This window comes from Sarcophilus harrisii, chromosome 1 (assembly GCF_902635505.1).
Source record: "Sarcophilus harrisii chromosome 1, mSarHar1.11, whole genome shotgun sequence".
NCBI classification, from domain to species: Eukaryota; Metazoa; Chordata; class Mammalia; order Dasyuromorphia; family Dasyuridae; genus Sarcophilus; species Sarcophilus harrisii.
The window spans coordinates 337309124-337327959 of NC_045426.1; the positions used below are offsets into that span (position 1 = coordinate 337309124).

The window sequence follows — 18836 nt, forward strand, 5'->3', positions numbered from 1 at the left end:
TGGCAGGCAGTCTCATACATGTTAAACATGTTAAAGTATATCTTAAATGCATTATATGTACATATTTGTACAATTCTCTTGTTGCACAAGAAAAATCAGAATCAGAAAGGTAAAAATAACCTGGGAAGAAAAACAAAAATGCAAGTAGTAAGTTGGTTGGTCTTAAGAAAACATGGAAAGACTTGCATAAAATTATGAAAAGTGAAATAAGCAGAAGTCAAAACCTCTGGTTTTCTTTCCACTTTGCCTTACTAATTGGGGGAAGGGAATAGAAAGTGAAGGATGGCATATACTTTCTAGAAGTGCCTGAAATTAGCAATCTTGTTATCCATCTGGAAAAGATATATCGGTTTCATAAACTATAAAGCATTCTGTGCACATGTTATAGCTATTATGAGGGTGATTTTGTATTAATTTAAAAGAACTTCAGTTTGACAAGCAATACAGCAGAATGAAAAGAAACGAATTTCTGATACATAAGACTAACAAAAATGGGATTTAGGCAATGATTCAGGGTTTTCTTGTGCTTAGAAACTCAGTGGATACATTGAAAAGCGTCAGCTCTAATGACTAAAAACCATTACATTGAATTCCCAATCCCTATATTTATGCACACATGCATTTTTGATTTCCTTCACAAGCTAATTGTACAATAATTCAGAGTCTGATTCTTTTCGTACAGCAAAATAATGTTTTGGTCATGTATACTTATTGTGTATCTAAGTTATATTTTAATATATTTAACATCTACTGGTCATCCTGCCATTTAGGGGAGGGGGTGGGGGGGGTAAGAGGTGAAAAATTGGAACAAGAGGTTTGACAATTGTTAATGCTGTAAAGTTACCCATGTATATATCCTGTAAATAAAAGGCTATTAAATTAAAAAAAAAAAAAAAGAAAAGCGTCAGCTCTAGAGCAAAACATTTATCAAATATTCATTTATGGAACTATGGTCATCCACCCTTTCCCATTGCCTGCAGGTGGACAAAATTGTTGTGAAATGAGACCAAGGTGATTTGGACCAGCGGTGAACAAGCAGAGAAGTCAAGATTTGAACCCAGATTTTTTTTTTTATTCAAGCTTTTTATTTAACAAAGCATATGCATGGATAATTTTTCCAATATTAACCCTTGCATGATCTTTTCCAAATTTTCCCCTCCTTTCCCTCATGCTTCCCCTAGCTGGCAGGTACAGTTGCCATTACAAAAAGGGTGCTACAAACATTTTTGCACATGTGAGTTCTTTTCCCTCTTTTATAGTTGAGGAAATTGAAGAAGAAATACTGATTAACCAAATATCACACAGCTAACTCTACCCATTGTATCACTTGGCTATCTCAAACATCTTTTTCCTCACAAATCTGAATTGTACCTTCGGTGCCCCTCAAGTCTTCCCAAGGTTATGATAATGGGTGGTGGAAACAGGTTTGAAGATTTAGTAAAATTGGCTTTGGAGGCAAAATATCTTGGTTTCAATCTTGACTGCTCTTTACTGTGTTGGCAAGATAGTAAAAACAAATTGTTTAAGCCCTCTGGAACCCAATTTCTTCATTAGTAAAAGTTGTTGGATGTATTGTTTCTAAGATTCCTTATAGCTCTGGATCCCATATCCTACTTTAGTATGATTCCAAGTATTTTATCCATTATATAATATCCCATGAAAGCAGCTGACCTTGAAATCTGATTACACCATGCTACCAAGTAGACTGGAGCCTAGAGAGATCAAGTCTGAGGAAGAAAAGAAGTTGGAAGGCAATCTTTAGAAATGTCTTTATTTCTTCTTATGATAAATATTAGAAAGTAGAAATCCCAAGGGAAAGAAAAAATTCAGATCCACAGTGGGGAATTGACTAAAGTGAGGATTATCATTATTAATTATAACTATATGTAATAACATATTAATGACATGTAATAATTATAATATTATATGATTAATTATAATAATTATCATTAGGACTTATAGAACATGTTAAGGCTTTATACACATTTTTATGCACATAAAAAGCATTTTATACACTTTTTTTTCTTTGAACTTCACATTTACTTCTTGGAAAGAAAGTACAACATGGTGGACAAGAACCTGCCTTATTCATAGGATCATAATTCCATCACTGCTATTAACTTCAAAGACCATCTTGTCCAGTTCTCATTTTATTTATATATATATATATATATATATATATGTATATATATTTATACATATATGTATATATATATATACATATATATACATTTATAACCTTATGAGGTGAGTGCCATTATTATCCCCATTTTATACTTAAGGAAACTAAGGTAGACAGAGGTTAAATGTCTTGTTTAGAATCACACAACTAATAAATGTTTGAGATCATACTTGGATTTAGGTCATCTTGATTCTATCCATTACAACACCTAGCTGATAGAAATAGAGATAGGAACAGAATAGGATGGCAGAATAGATAGCAGTGTCATCTTGTAGGTAGCTATATACATGGCTAAGGGGAGAGTGTCCCATTCAGGGAGTTTTGGAGCAGGTTTGCCTCCTTTTAAGGTTGCTACCACGCTAATAGACATATAGCATTATATGTAAAGCTAGAGCTGGAAGAGATTACAGAGAAAAGGGCATTAAAACTTAAAATTTTATATTTATATTTAGAATATGGTATGCTAAAACACCTTTCTTTTTCAAAATACTTGCAGAAGTACTACAGAAACAAATTTTGGGCTCAGATCTTATTGCTTTACTGTTTGGATTAGCTTAAATTTTTTTTTCCCTTTTTGACAAGAGACAGCCTATTTATCATGAGCTCTGTTCTCCCAGGTTAAATCATACCTTCCACAGGAAACTTATCTCCCTTAACACTACTGTCTTCCCTCTGATGACGATCTCGAATTTATCTTGTAGATACTTTGTCTGTACATAGTTATTTGTATGTTGTCTCCCCCATTACATGCTGAACTCCGTGAGAGCAGGAACATTTTTACTTTCTTTTCATCCCCAGTGCTTAGCATAGTGCCTGGCTTAGGAAGTAAATAAATGCTTATTGACTTGGTGGGAGGGGAGAAATACTAAGAAATAAATGTCAATAAAACAATAAATATAAATGTTATATACACATATGATATTAGGTCTGGAAAGGACTTCAGAGATCACATAGTCCACCTTCATCATTTATAGAGCAGGCTGAAGTCCAAAGAAAATGTGTCTTTCCTAAAGCTGTATAGCTAGCAATGCCTTGACTGTCTTAGAACTAGCTGTACTGTATCCTCTGAGCCAAGACCTTGAGGGACATGAGGGGTATTTCAGGGCACACATAATTCTATTTCTAGGAAATAGTTGCAGTTAGCTTAGCAACACCAGTACAGAAGAATGGGAACTGCTCAGTCCGGACCCATTCTTCTCAGATGGCCTCTAAGTTATTAGCACTATGCCTGGGACATAATAAAGACTATATAAATGTTAGTTATTTTTAATGTCATTATTTTAAAATTTCCTCTTCCATTTTTGTGGCTCTCTTGTTCTGTTTGTCCCTGGAAAATTCGGGAAGTATTCAAGGCATTTTGCAAGGTGTTCTCTGAATAAGTAAGAACTTAATAAAATAAAAATGGTCAGGAAGCTGAGTTGTCAACTCAGCATAACTCAATTTCATTTTAAGAATAAAAATGAGGACTAGGTTTAACTTGTATCTTTGAAATGTAAATAGTTGTGTGACCATAAGTAAGTACTTAATCTCTCAGTATTTTGGGCAGTTCTCTAAAACTAGATTTATAGAATGTGAATCTTCATTAGTAAAGGAAGTTTCCTCTCTAAGAGTTCCCTACAGTGATGAGATTACAGGACTAAACAATACAGAGTGAGAGCAAGAGCATCTATCCACCTATACACATGTGTGTATATATATATATATATATAGTCATATGTAACATACATGTGCATATAAATACACACATATACATGTATATATTACTTTCCTAATAGCAAATCTATTGTCTAAGTAGTAAAATGATATCTCCATTTTACATGTGGGAACATAAGTTTAAAAATACAAAAATTTTACCAAGGTTCTGACCCTAGTAAATAAGAGAGCCAGGAGTCTAAGCTTGGTTTGAACACCAAGTTCCATGCTCTTTTCCCTACACTATATTATTAAAAAATGTTGGGGAGGGGGGTTTCACGTTTGAGAATGGGGGATTCTCCAGAAGCAGGGAAACACAACTGGGAATAGAAAGCAGAAACCCCATATCCTGAGGATGACTCGCTTTTCTTGGGCCCGAGGGCAGGTAAAGTAAATGCTGCTGTCCAAGGTACAGACTGTCCTCGGAATTTCACCCTCAGCGCAATTCTGCGTCTGAACACCAGAGGGCAGACACATTGAGAAGAAAAGGCTGGGAAAGGTGCAAGGGAAGACTGAAATCTGAGATGTCTGCATGAGGTTCTCTAGTGCAGTGGACAGAACAGAGGAGTTAGTCAGAAAAATTCTCTTGCAGTCCTGAATGTAATATTAGCTATTTGACTGAGGATAAAACCTGCATTTTCTTCAGCTGCAAGACAAGGATAATAACTCCTGTATTGCTTGACTGAAAAAAGTGACATAAAACTTAGAGCCATCTAAAAAATGTGAGCTGTTATCTCCTTGTCTCTGGATTTTGCTAAAGTCAGTGAGGGAAATGGGATGAATGATCACCAAGGCACAGAGAATAACTCTCAGGGTCACATAGCCATTTACCATTTCAGAGTTAAAACTTAAACCTTGTCCTCATTTTTAGTATTAAAGTGAAGTTGAGTTACACTGAGTTATTTGGCTTCCTGACCATTTTTATTTTATAAGACCTTAATCAGAGAATTCCAGAGATCAGAGAAATATCCAGGTAGGTGATGATTGGGGGGAGGGAGGATTTCTTCCTAGTGATGAATTTATCTTAGGGGAATAACTATGGTATTTGGTATCTCTTATCCCAAAGACTCTTTCTCTCTATCTTTGCAGGACTTCCTTGTCTTGCATGGAGGCCTTACCAAGATGTGCCTTTGGCTAAAAAGGAAAGAGTCTAGAGAGAAGAAGAAAGTGACTGTACTTTGAGAGAGGATGGCTGCATAAGACATGATTTCAGGTCAGCCCAGTACAATGTCAGCCCCAAAGTACATCCTTTTATCTTCCAGACTTAACAGTAGGTTGGGACCACATTGGCTGGAGTCATAGATTGGTTTCAAAGGCTTTTTTTTTAAGATAAAAAATTATTTAAAATTTTTTTTCCTGAGGCAATTGGGGTAAAATGACTTGCCCAGGGTCACACAGCCAGAAAGTGTTAAGAGCCTGAGTCACATTTGAATTCAGGTCCTCCTGACTTCATCTATCCATTGCACCACCTAGCTGCCTCAAAGACTTTTAATTAGAAGATTTACCACTCTTTCTAGCCCTAGCTCCTCTTTCACATTCCTATTCCCAAGCCCATCTCTGTCAACTCCCACCCTGATCCCCATAATGATCTACCCCTCTCCCTTTCTGATTCCATGTGGCTGTCCTCTTTCTCATCTTTTCCCTCTCTCGCTGCCTCTGGCCCTTGGATTAGACCTATCCTGAGAATAAGCTCATCAGCATTTGCTCTGGAGTCCATATTCTCACACCATTCTCACACCTTGGTTTGTTAGGGAGGAGTAGGTTTGGGGTTGGTGAGAATTCCCCCTTGTCTCCAACACCAGCACAGCCAGGCCTTGGGAACTGTGTGAATCTTCTAATGTCGAAGAAGATTAGAATGCCGGCTAAAGCTCTTGCGGCATAGGGGACAGGGATAGGGCCAGACACCACGATGAGTTCGCTGGTGTGCAGTGAGGTGGGAGCTATGACTGAAGCTCTTGCCACAATCACTACAAGCGTAAGCCTTCTCCCCTGTATGGGTACACTGGTGAGCAGTGAGGTTTGAGCACTGGCTGAAGTGCTTGCCGCACACTGGACAGGGGTAGGGCTTGACTTCCGTATGGGTCCACTGATGAGGGCTGAGCTCTGGGTGAAACACTTGTTGCATTCTGGGCATCAATGAGGCTTGGCACTTGTGTGGGTACCCTGATGGGTCACCAAGTCTGAACGCCGGGTGAAGCACTTGGCACATTGGTCACACAAATAAGGCTTCTCCTCAGTGTGGATGTGCTAGTGTTGTACCAGTGTGGAGTGATGGCTAAAGCTTTTCCAGCAGACAGTGTGGATGATCCAGTGCTGGAAGAGGTGGGAGCTTCGGCTGAAGCACTTGCCACAGTCTGAACACAGACTGTATAAATGCGCTGGTGGTTCACCAGATGAGAGTGCCAGCTGAACCCTTTGCCAATATTTGGGTCTTCACATGTGTATGTTTTTTTAGTGGGAAGGATAAGCTGGGGAGCAATGAGTTCTGGTTCTGGTCCAAGTTTCTCCCCTCCTAGGGCTGGGCCGTCCCCATTGCTCTTTTGGCAATATTTTTCAGGGATGCAGGGTTTCTTCAGAACAAGAATATCCATCAGTTTTTAAAGATCTTTATCAAATAGGACCAGTGTCTTCTGGCTCTTCTTCAGGAGATCAAGCTGCTGACTTTCCTCTGAGCTCTCCCTCCTGTCTTCCTGTCCCATGGCTTGTGGGACATCCCCATGGACTCTTCCCAATCCAGTTCCATACATCTTTGCATCACCAGCACCTTCCAATGGAGGAATAAACCCTACTTTTTCCATGTTTTACAGCTTCTAGATAAAGAGAGAATCAGATAAAGATTTTAGAAAGCAAACTGGGAAAATATGCTAAGTTCTAAAGGGCAGCACTTCAGTTCTAAGAAGGTAAGGAAGAATTTAAAAGGGAAAAAAGTACTTTGAATGCTATCTAATTCAAATTCATTTGACATAGAAAACAGTAGCCCAGATAGGGAAAATGAGTTATCTGGAGTCAAACAGGGGAAAGAGAAAAATATCAGAGATATTCCAGAAAATCAGGAATCAAATTCTTCAGAAACCAAGAGAAAAACTCAGAGCAACTACAGCCCCAAGGAATGGGGTGAGAAGTGAAAGTTAAGTGGGGGAAGGCTCCTTCCTATACAGACGGGGAAAGACCTACATAAAACAAATTAAATTTGAGAATCCACTGACTATTATTATGCTTTATCTTTCATTATAATGAATGGGAGGAGCTAGGTTGATTTATAGAATAAGGAGTAGAGAATAAGCATTTATTAAACACCTACTGTTATTAAGCACTTACAACTATAATCTCTTTGGATTTGGCTCTTTTCAGCCAAGATGTGATTCAGGGCAATTTCAAGAAATTTGTGATGGAGAACTATGGAGACTGAATGTGGATCAAAGCATAGTATTTTCATGTTTTTGTTATGGTTTGTTTGCTTGTTTGTTCCTCTTTTTCATGGTTTCTCCCCCCCCCCCCCTTTTTGATCTAATTTTTCTTGTGAAGCATGATGAATATGGAATTGTACATGTTTAACCTGATTGCTTGTTGTCTAGGGGAGGTGGTGGAGGGACAGAGAGAAAAATTTGGAATGCAAGGTTTTATGAAGGTGAATGTTGAAAACTATCTTTGCATTTGGAAAATTTAAAAGCTATTATGGAAAACCCAAATATTTGGAAAAATTATATATGCGTATGTGGAATAGAGAGAGATCAGATAAAGAACTTACAGGAATGTATGAATTCTTTTTCTATATTTTATTTTCATTATTTCTGAGTTTCCCCTATGACCTGTATAACATGTGCAGGCTCATATTTACTTGAGCCTTGGCCAGCTAGAAACATATTTACTTAACCTGAACTGATGACATTTATTGGTATTTGACATTTATCAATATGTCCACTATCTGCTTGATTAAGCCTGCAGGCCTGATTTTGTTTCCTAGGAGATTTCGGGGAAACAGAAACCTTCCATTCCAATTTCTCCAAATAGCAACAACCAATTAGATGCCTCCCCCTCCACTTCTCAATGCTCTCTTACTTGTGATGTACTGTCTTGTATAAAAGCTATGTATCTTTACTATTTCTTTAGCCCTCCTACCGGGAGCTTTCTCTTTCTTATCTCAAGATGGGAGGGGCTCATCCTCCGGAGGTTTTCAATAAACAACTTTTCTGTCTTCTACTGAGTGATCTGAGTAGTCATTTCCGGTAAGGTTCTTCTACATCCTTCACATATACATATATGTGTGTGTATATCTATTTATCTATCTATCTATCTATCTCTATATGTAGAGAGAGATATATAAAGTCTCATTTGATCCTCCCAATATCTTGGAAGTGAGTGCTATTATTATCCTAATTTTACTATTGAGGAAACTGAGGCAGAAAGCAGTTAAGTCACCTTCCAAGTGACCCAACAATTCCTTAACACCAAGTGACCCTTGGCACTAAGGAATTCCAGCTGAAGTTGGATTTAAATTCAGGACTTCCTGACTCCAGGTCCAGAACTCTCTCTACAATCTAGCTGTTTATTCTAGGATCATAAAATTCAAGCTGTGATTGCAAAGGGCTTAAGACATCACCTAGTCTGGGCTAGCTGGTTGGCACAGTGACTAGAGCACTGTTCTTACATTCAGAAAGACCTGAGTTCAAATCCAGCCTCATAATTTAACACTTACTAATTGTGTGACTGGGTAAGACACTTAACCCTGATTGCCTCAAAAAAAGGAAAAAAAAGAAGTCACCTAGTCCACCTACTGGTGGATTTCATTAATGGAAATGACTTGCCTGTGGCTATGCAAATAACAAATGAAAGAATTGGGACAGATCCATTCCTTGCCCCTGTAAAAGTCTTTCCTCTACTTCATGGTGACAAAATCTAGGTGACTCCCCTTTCTCTTCTAAGGGAGGTACAAGGAAAGCCTGCAGAAAAAGATCTTGGCCATCATTATACCTGGCACCAAACATTGCCAACTGCCAGGGAGTATTTTAGAGTTCATGGACCATTTCAGGAATTGTAGCTGTAGAGTTAGACAGAACTTTAGAAGTCATCTAATCCAGTCCATCTGGAATGTCTTCGACAGATCTCTATTTGAAAACTTCCAATGATGGGGATTTTGCCCCACTTAAGATAGCCCATTTTATTTGGGAACAGCTTTAATTGACTGTTTTTATCAGAAATCAACCTTTATTGTAGTTACATCTTCTGAACTAATCGTCTTTCATGTGTTTATCATTCAGGGTTTTTTGTTGTTGTTGTTGTTGTTGTTGTTTGTTTGTTTTTGCTGAGGCAATTGGGTTTAAGTAACTTGCCCAGAGTCACACAGCTAGGAAGTGTTAAGTGTCTGAGGTCACATTTGAACTCGGGTCCTCCTGACTTCAGGGCTGGTGCTCTACCCACTGCTCCACCCAGCTGCTCCTATCATTCAGTTTTTTGATGACACTTTATGGCTTCTTTAGATTCCCCAAACTCCTTCCACTAATTTTCAAGTTATCTAGTTCCCCCATCATCCCAGTTGCTTTTCTTTGGACATGCTCTAGCTTGTCTGTGTACTTTCTTAAAATGTGATGCCCAGAACTAATGTGCCATACTCTGCTTATAGAATGTCAGAGTATGTGAAGAGCCAAGATTTGGGGAGCCGAGGAAATTGGGAATTCGAAATCATTATCATTGAAAATCATTTCAAAACTACCTATTTCGATTTCCTGGGCCAGTAAATACTCTACTACAGAAGAGACAGTAGGCTCTTGAAAATTATTTCTCAAAGTGCATTGTCTTCTGTTGGTTTGGACAAGCAAAAAACAGAGTTGCAGTGGTGGCATGGTGCCCCAGGCTGATACTCATAGGGCAGAGGCTCTCTATTTCTGTAACTCCCAAATAGCCACTGTAAACATTCAACATCAACATCTGTCCTGAAGGTCCCTTGTACATGCGGATTATAGTCAAAATACAAAGACATATTTACTTCAGCATACATGGCAGTCAACTAAGATACATGAGGGGAGGAGGGTGGCTGGAGAAAGCCCAGATGGGTTAATGTTTCTTCTGCCTATAATCTTCTGTCTGAACTATTCCTTATAATTTTCCCAGCTAAATTCCTCCCCATTTTTCAAGGACTAACTTAAATGTCAAATCCCCCAGAAATACTTTCTCTGATCACCCATTTGGGAAGGACTTTTGCTTCTTCAGACAAGCAATTTAGCTGTTCCTTTGATTTTACAGAGAAGTCAAGTGTTCACTGGAAGTCAGAAGAAGCAATACAAGGACACTCATTTGGAGCCCAATCTGTGATAGAGGCTGCTAAATTCTGTTGGTGTGATCAGCCAGAATCAGACACATTGTACTCATCATAGTGCTGTCATTGTGATCTTCTCTGAGCACAAAGGACAAAAAATAACCAGTTGTTCCTCTGTTAGGCGCTTATCAGGTGTCATATTCACCTGCTAAAAAATAAAGTCAATAACACTGCAATGGGGACAGGAACCAGCCATTTATCTAAACTATGCATCTCCTTCATCTCTTAATGTAAAGCTCTGCAAAATTCCACTGAATTAAATATCTATTTATATAGTCCCAACTCAGATGTTAATTTTTTTATTGATTCCACCAAATAGAAATGATTCTTCCCCCCAAAAGTTTTCAATTGAAGTTCTCAATATATTCTATTAATTGTTACTGTTTTTGTTATGATTTATTATTGTTTTGTTGTTATGTTTGTTTATTAATTGTTGCTAAATTTTGTTATGTCTATCTGTACATAAATTCTGAGGTTTATATGCAACAGCTACAACAAAATTTATAAAATGCAGTATGTTGTAAGTTCTCTGAAAATAGTTACTTTCTCCTGGAATTCCAGGTCCCAGAACAATACATTGTACATATAAGACACTTAGTGAATATATGACTAATTGAATTGAATTGGTTAGAGGAAAAGAGATGGAGAATTTGAGGTGCAGAAGAATGAGGTAGCAAAGATATAAGATTTAAATTTTTCAAATGAAAACCCCTCTCCTCATAGGAAAGACTAGTCAGGAATTGGAAATTGCTTTTGTTTTCTTCAACATTATAAGCCAACATTATTTGTATTCTGGGTATCTATATCTCTCAAAAATGGTAAGCTGAAAGAGTGCTAAATTTAAAACCAAAAGACCCGGGTTCAAGTCTTATCTATGCTACTTGTAGGGCTACATGACTGAACAATTCCTTCAACCTCTTTTGACCTTTCATTATAAAATAGGGATGTAATTTGCACTCCTTACTTCAAAGGGTTGTTGTGAAGAAAGAATTTCACAAACTATGAAGCACTATAAAAAATGTGATGTTATTATAAAGCAGGGTAATTTGCTAACGGTGGAAAGTACAAAGTGGCAAATTTAGCTTTGATGTGAGGAGAAATGTCCTAGAAATTAGAACTGTCAAAAAATTACTGCCTTGGGAGATAATGGATTCCTGGTTCTTTCTTTAACATTTTTAAGAAGGATTCAGAGACAGAGTAAGCATGAAGGGAAAACTCAAAGAATATAGACCTCCCAAATGGACATCAAAAGGTAGTTCCAGACTCAGGGAACAAAATATAAGTTTCAGTAGAAGGAAATATCATTTGGAAGAGAGGAATGGATTGTCAAAGTCATGAGTTATATGGATCAGAGTTTAAACTCTCCAAACTTCAGGGGCACAGGGCACTTACAGGCCATCCCCAGTATAGAAACCACAAGCAACTGAATCCTCACCTAGGGCCAGGACATTTTTCTCTTGCACAATATCTCGGTAGAAATCCCTCTGAACAAGATCCAGCTGCCTCCACTCCTCCCTTGAAAGGTAAATGGCCATATCCTCAAAAGTCACTGGCATCTGGAAAAATAGGACAATGCACCTCTCAGTCTCCACAAGCAAAAGTCAGGGACCCACAAACATGAGTCTTACAATTCTACAACAAAAATGATTTGAAAGATCCAGAAAGCAGCGCTGTGGGACAAATGATGGGAGCTATGATGACTAAGATAACCTAAGGAAGAAGAGACTAAGGGATGACTTTAAAACATTAGTTTCAAGATTTAAATATAGAAAGTAGTTACAAATTATATATCAAAGAGAGAGTATCAACCAACTATATTTCATCTCCAATAAGGGCAAATCAAGAACATATGTTTCCTTGGTGTGATTGTTTAGAAAAAAATTGCTTTTTCAGGTCTTTCCATCTGAATCATCCTCAGACTTAGTGCTCCATAGAGAAAACCTGAGAGTCTTCCCCTTCTAGATTCATTCATTTATTTAGAAAGCGAAAGTGGGAGTGAAAGGGGAGATTCTTTGCCTCAATTGCTACCTAATCATAATCACTGAATGTGGGCGGCTTCAGTTAAACTGAGACCTGTTGAAGACCTCAGCTTAAAAAGGCCATGGTCTCCCATTGCATCCAGGGCTATCTCCAGCCATCCTGATTTATATCTGGCCACTGGATCCAGATAGCTCTGGAAGGGAAAATGAAGCAGGTGACCTTGCACAGCTCTCCCTCATTCAAATCCAATTTATTTGCACATCATGGCATCACCTCCCTGATATCATGGTCTTCTTCAACAATGAAAGACAAACAACAACAGTCCCACCATTTTTCTATGCCTGAAATTTTTCATGTTAACAATTTCCATGGCCCTGCAGCCCTTTGACAATTGGTTCTACCTGTAATGTCAGAATTAAAAACATAAGCTTTTCCTGATCAAGACTCCCTATAAATCCTAATCCTGGCCTGTGTCAAGACTGCTCCAGTCATTGGGCTTCCCTAGGTTTCCTTGTTGAATGTATTGTCTCAGTAGAGGTGTCATGTTAGTCCATTGCTTGAATCTTGAAGGTACGATTCCCAGCTTCTATGTGTGTAGACCCTCTTGCTGTTCTAAAGGAGGATACAAAACCCCAGTCTTCGCCTATATCAATTAGAAATGCCTAGAGAGCTGAAGTTGGGAGTGCCAAAGTAGACTACTATTGAACTCCCTTACTCTTCTGTCTACAATCCAAAGACCATCATGCACAGCATGTTGCTCTGGTCTACTTTGGGCTCCCACACTCACTTCTCCTTGAACTTCAACATTTCTCTTACTTGAATTAAACGAAGTCTTTCCTGGGTGCCAAGATTCCATTAGGCCATGCATATGACTTTGCCTGGGTAGATGCATTCCTGCTTCAAGATGACCTCTGAAGGTCCTTTCCAATCCTTTCCAATTCTGAGAGAATGTTCCAATTTATAATCCAATCCTATTATGCAAGCCCCAATATTTGGTAAAGTGTCTTAGATTGGAAATGATATTATCAGTGACTAAACATGTCAAAAGTAAAGGGGATGTGTAAGGGAAGAAAGGCGAGAAAGAAAGAACAGTACTATTTTCTTTCAATTTGTCCCTGAAAGATGGACTAATACTCCTCTTTCATATTATTCATGATACTCATACTCCTCTCAGGATCCTAACAACAGTGGTAGAAAATCCAGTTTCAAGTTTTCATATTGACTGGGAATTATAAAAAATGCTTTTAAATTCTGATTTCTTTTCAGGAAACAGAGAACCTCTCTGGCTCTGGAGCCTCACTAAATCCAGGACTGAACAGAAGCTAACATCATGATTTTCTCTTCAAGTCCCTTGGCTTCTGGCACAGTGACGTAATTATGTGAGTCGGGACCTAGGGACCCAGGTAGCTCAGGAGGTGACTATGTCAATGTATCCATATAAGCATCAGAAGCTAGAGTGGGCCACTGCCCTCTGCAGCTAGAAAAGATGAAGGGAGAAGGATGCAGGGAGGAAGACAGTCAGAGAGACAACAAATATACTCACCTGGGACCAAGTAGTAAAAAGTGCAGCTGCCATTTCCTGATTTCTGGTGTTCCCCTCCCAGAGTAAAATAGGAATCTGTGGAATGGGAAGAGCTGATGGAGAAGAAAGAAGTCCTTAGGAAGATCAACCCTGTCTTACTGCTTCCTTATTCACCATAAATAGGAGAAGAATCTATTCTCAGTCTAAACATCTAGGTTATAGAAACATCAACTATCTGACTACACATAAGGAATTCCTATAGGAAGCAGGTACAGAGTCATACCTTTAGATCCCAGCTCATCTTCCCCATCCCATCTCATTTAGTTTTCTTCTCTCTGTCCCAAAGTCCTCTGACTTTTCATAATCTAAACCCAATTCCTCTCCCTTTGACCCTGTGTTTCACCTTTGTCTGAAATGAATTGGGGTTGCTCCTTAAGACAGCAATCCAATGTCTCTTGTCTCAGTTATGGGTTCTGTATCCCTTCCTTCTAGGATAACATCTCAGGCTGGCATTCTTTCAACTCTGACTTGAAGTCTGATGATTAGTGGGCTGCTCCTGAGAGTACCATTTTCCCTGAAAGTACTTCTTTTCTTTGCATAGTGCCTGGAACATGGAAAGAACTTTGTAGAAAGTTACTACAAGACCATACAGTGAGGAAGATATTCTTAAAGAAATTCCTGTTCCCTCATACCTTGATTACTATAACAGCTTTTTAATGACTTTCATCACTCTAGACCATTTTTTATACTACTACCAAAGTAATTTTTCTTAAGCATATGACCATGTGACTCCTATATTTAACCATGGCCTCTAAGATAAAATAGAAAGTCCTCCAGGTTTTAAAGCACCTTCCCCAATCAATCTTTCCAATCTCTTTAGAATGGTTTGGATTATTCAAACCAGGCTACAGTCCCCGCTGTGCAATCCCAGGCAAATCTCATAATCTTGTTTACCTCAGTTTTCTCATCCATAAAAATGAATTAAAGAAAATGGTAAACCATTTGAGCATCTTTGCCAAGAAAACTCCAAATAGCATCATGAAGAGCTAGACATGATAAAAAACAACTGAATGACAATAAATTTATGAGTAGAGACAAAAAAAAACCCCCACAAACAAACCTTACCCAGTGGTCAGTTTTTTAGAGATGTCTTGGAACTTAGCAGGGCTGATACTTAGATGAGAAACACATAGACCATCCCCATACCCCTTCTCTAAATTTTTCCAATTTTGTAGAAACTGTCAGAGCTCATGCTCAGATAGCTAATATAGATTTCAGTAAGAACATTAACTCTCATCTTCGATGAAGCATGAGAGCAGGACTTTTAACAGAAAATCATTAAGTCATTAGATTTGTCATTATTTTCTTCTTCATGGCTCTCATTTATTTTTTAAACATGTGTCAATTTGCTACAACATGAAGATCTTAATACAGGCCCTAGAATACAGAAAGAAAACATCAGCATGGTCCCCAATCTTAGAAAAGTCCTACTTTGAGTTGGGGTATCACCAGGGAAAGAAAAAGGTGGGAGATAAGAATGCTGTTTTAACCAAATTCTCTTGGCACTACACGGAAGAGAGGAAGCATTTTACTTTAAGGAAACCAAATATTACTATCTCTTTTTTTTTTTTTCTGGCTTCCTTTCTCTGCCTGGGAGCTCACTGATCAAAAGCAAAGGCTTTCGTGGGAACTGATTGCTGATTTAATAGATTTTTCCTCATCCTGTCACTATCTATAGCTTTCCCCTTCCCCTGAAAATATCAGTCTTATTGTAGTACAGTAGAAATAATATTAGATCATAGTCAAAGGATTCTGCTTTTTCCTATCTTTGTGATCTTGGGGCAAGACACTTGTGAAATGAGGGAGTTGTAGCAAATGATTTTGAAGGTCCCTTACATTTCTACCATTCTATAATATCAGTAGTTCTAATGCTTCTATCAGTCCGAGGAATCTGGACAGGAAGTCCCAGTCCACTTGCCTTGGTCCTGTCATTATTTCTTACCTAAGGAATTCTTTCCTTGTCCCAAGGAATTAGGAATTTAGAAGATGCAGCCATCTTTTAAGTCTGATGGTGATTTCACTCCAGTTGATTATTGTATCCTTTTCCCCTCTTATGGTTCCAGGCATGGCAACTTCTGACGAGGTCCTTGGACAGAGGCAGAAAGCAAAGAGGATCAATAGGGGACATTCTTGTCTATCTAATTTCCTAGGTTACTGCAAACAAAAGGAGTTTTTAGGTACTTGTCATATAGCTTCTAAATGTGTCTTCTCTTCTAGAAGTAATGTGAGATAGTAGTCAGAGCACCATACTTAGAGTCAAATGTATGTATGTATATTCTAAGTCTCCCACAGGGCACTTATTAGTTGTGTGATTGTGAGTAAATAATTTAATTCTCTTGGTCTCACTAATCTCAACTATAAAATAGGAACAAAAATACCTATACTATCAGGAAATGTTGAGGGAAAAGAGCTTCATAAAACTATAAAGGATTATGTAAATATGCATCATTATCTAAAGAACATTATAGAATATTTTCCTGCTCATCACTACATTAAGAGATACAAAGCCCAGACTACCCTAAGTGAGCAAGTGGGTTTAACCATAGAAGGCTGAAGCTGAAATAAGAACCCATATTTCCTGGAGGATGGGAGTCCAAAGCAAGAAAGATGGCAGCTGAAGATTCTTAGAGCCCACCAACACCTGGACTAGTACATTAACTATAGCAGTCACTGAAGTTTGTAGAGTTAAGCTGAGTGTGTCTAGACATCTTTCCCCCTTGTCCTTCAAAGAAGGGGAGGAAGGAAGGAAGGAAGGAAGGAACGAAGGAAGGAAGGAAGGAAGGAAGAGGAGGGAAAGAAAGGAAGAAAGAAAAAGAAAGAAAGAGAAAGGGGAAAAGAAAGGGAGAAAGAGAAAGAGGGAGAAAGGAGGAAGGGAGGGAGCAAGAAAAAGAACTACAGCCCTTAGATCCAAGCTTAACAATCTGTCTTCTCACTCTCAGCAGTTGCAAGATCAGAGGATTTAGGGTCAAGAAATCTGGGTTCACAGATCATTACACATGGCAACAAAACTATACAATGATCAATTCTGATGGACGTGGCTCTTTTCAGTGTTGGGATGATTCAAACCAGTTCTAGTTGTGCAGTGACAGAGAACCATGGGAACCGAGTGTGGAACACAACATAGCATTCTCACTCTCTGTTGTTATTTACTTGCATTGTGCTTTCTTTCTCAGTTTTTCTTTTTCTTCCTTCTTGATCTGATTCTTCTTGCACAACAAGATAATTGTATAAATATGTATGCATATATTGGATCTAACATGTATTTCAACATAGTTAACATGTATTGGACTACCTACCAGCAAGAGGAAAGGGTTGGGGGAAGGAGGGGAAATTTTGGAACAAAAAGTTATGCAAGGATCAATGTTGGAAAAATTACCCATGCATATGCTTTGTAAATAAAAAGCTTTAATAAAAAAAAAAATCTGGGTTTTCTGCATCCTATGTGTAACCATAGGAAAGGGACTATGGCTTTCAGTTTCTTAACCTGTAAAATAAGATTGAACTATAAGTCCTGTCCCCTCCCAGCCTTAACATTCTATGATCCCCTCTAGCCAGACTTGATTACCCACCTTCAAGAACCTCAGTATAGTGCCTGCTTAACTCTAGATCTTCCCAAAGATGAAGCCTCCTGTTCATCCATTCTCTCTTCCTGTGCCTCCTCTTCCAAACCCAGGTGTTGGCCCCTCCCAGCTCCTTATTCACAGTCTGGCATCCTCCCTGACCCAGTCCTCACCTGTTCCTGGTCCCAGGTGATATTCCCCAACCAGCCCCCTGGGCTCACCTATGTGAGGGCAGTGGGGAAGGGGATACCTGCAAGAGGAGAGAGATGGAGAGAGGAGTGATTCCCTCTTGCCTGGGGAAAGCAGGCAGGCTGTGCAGCTTGCACTGGTTGCTGGGAGCCAACAATGGGGGCTGGGATCCTAGACACAACAGGAAGTTGCCTCCCAGATCCTGTGCCCCTGCGCAGCTGTAACCTTGTAAGCTTCCAGGGTCTAAAATTTATGAGAACCATAGGATCCTCCTATTTCCAGTCCCTTGACCTGCCTCAGGAGCTAGGGGAAAGCCTGTATTTCAGCATATGGAATATTAACTAGCTTTTATTCCTGAGGCATCTGCAGCTTCCCAGAAATCCCAGAGAAGGCTCTTATATTGTTCATCAGCTTCCTTTGAGTACACACACACACACACACACACTCTCTCTCTCTCTCTCTCTCTCTCTCTCTCTCTCTCTCTCTCTCTCACACACACACACACACACACACACACACACACACACTCCTAAGAAGCTGAGAGTTCTAGCCCTAAACCTTCAGATATCTTTGCCTTTCAGATACTTGGCTCTCCTACTCTCTGAAATGAGAGAAGAATATGTTACCAAGTTGATGGCTGTATTATGGTATTATGGTTAACTGCCCCAAAATTTCTGGCATCAGACAACAGTTCTCTGCTCTGACTCTGATAAAGTCTCTGAGAAATGATATCAGAGTCAGTGAAAGGAAAACTTTTCTTTTTTTTTTTTTTCATAATTCTTCATAACCCAACTGGACATGAGAGGATAGGAAGGACACAACACTGCTATTATAATCCAGAAAGGTTTCTGGACTCTTCTTAGAAACAGATGGGGAGCAACAGATATTAATCCCTTCCCTAAGAACCTTTGCCCTCTTTTAAACCTTTAGGAGTTTAATAAGTTCGGAGCTTCTAACTCAAATTTATCTCCCTTTCTTCCTTCTTCCTTCCTCCCTCTTTCCATTCCTTCTCCCTCCCTTCCTTCTCCCTCCCTTCCTTCTCCCTTCCCTCCTTCCCTTCCTTCCTTCCTTCCTTGCTTCTTTCCTTCCTCCTTCCTTTGCTTCTTTCCTCCCTCCCCCCTTCTCTTCTTTTCTTCCTGGTTTTGGTGATTCTTTACAATCAACCTCTGAGGCCTGTTCACTGAGCTCAACTATTAAGCCTTTTCCAAACTTTTCTACCCTCCTTCACAGAAGGAATCCTTATCAGGGATAGTGATAGGCTTTCTCATAGAGTTGTTTCTACCTCCAAGAGTGGAAGTATGATTGGCCCAAGAGAAATACTCATTTGTTAGGGTTTAT

General features: G+C 39.0%; 1 non-coding gene across 1 annotated transcript; it reads right to left on the reverse strand.

Annotated features, from left to right (window-relative positions):
- Window positions 1–5310: 5310 nt before the first annotated feature.
- LOC100913581 lies at window positions 5311–15831 on the reverse strand. The gene is made up of 5 exons (XR_004230815.1): window positions 15692–15831; window positions 14093–14293; window positions 13711–13802; window positions 11623–11743; window positions 5311–6684 (listed from the first exon to the last, which is right to left on the reverse strand). It is a non-coding gene; the product is annotated as an uncharacterized LOC100913581 (transcript).
- Window positions 15832–18836: the final 3005 nt, after the last annotated feature.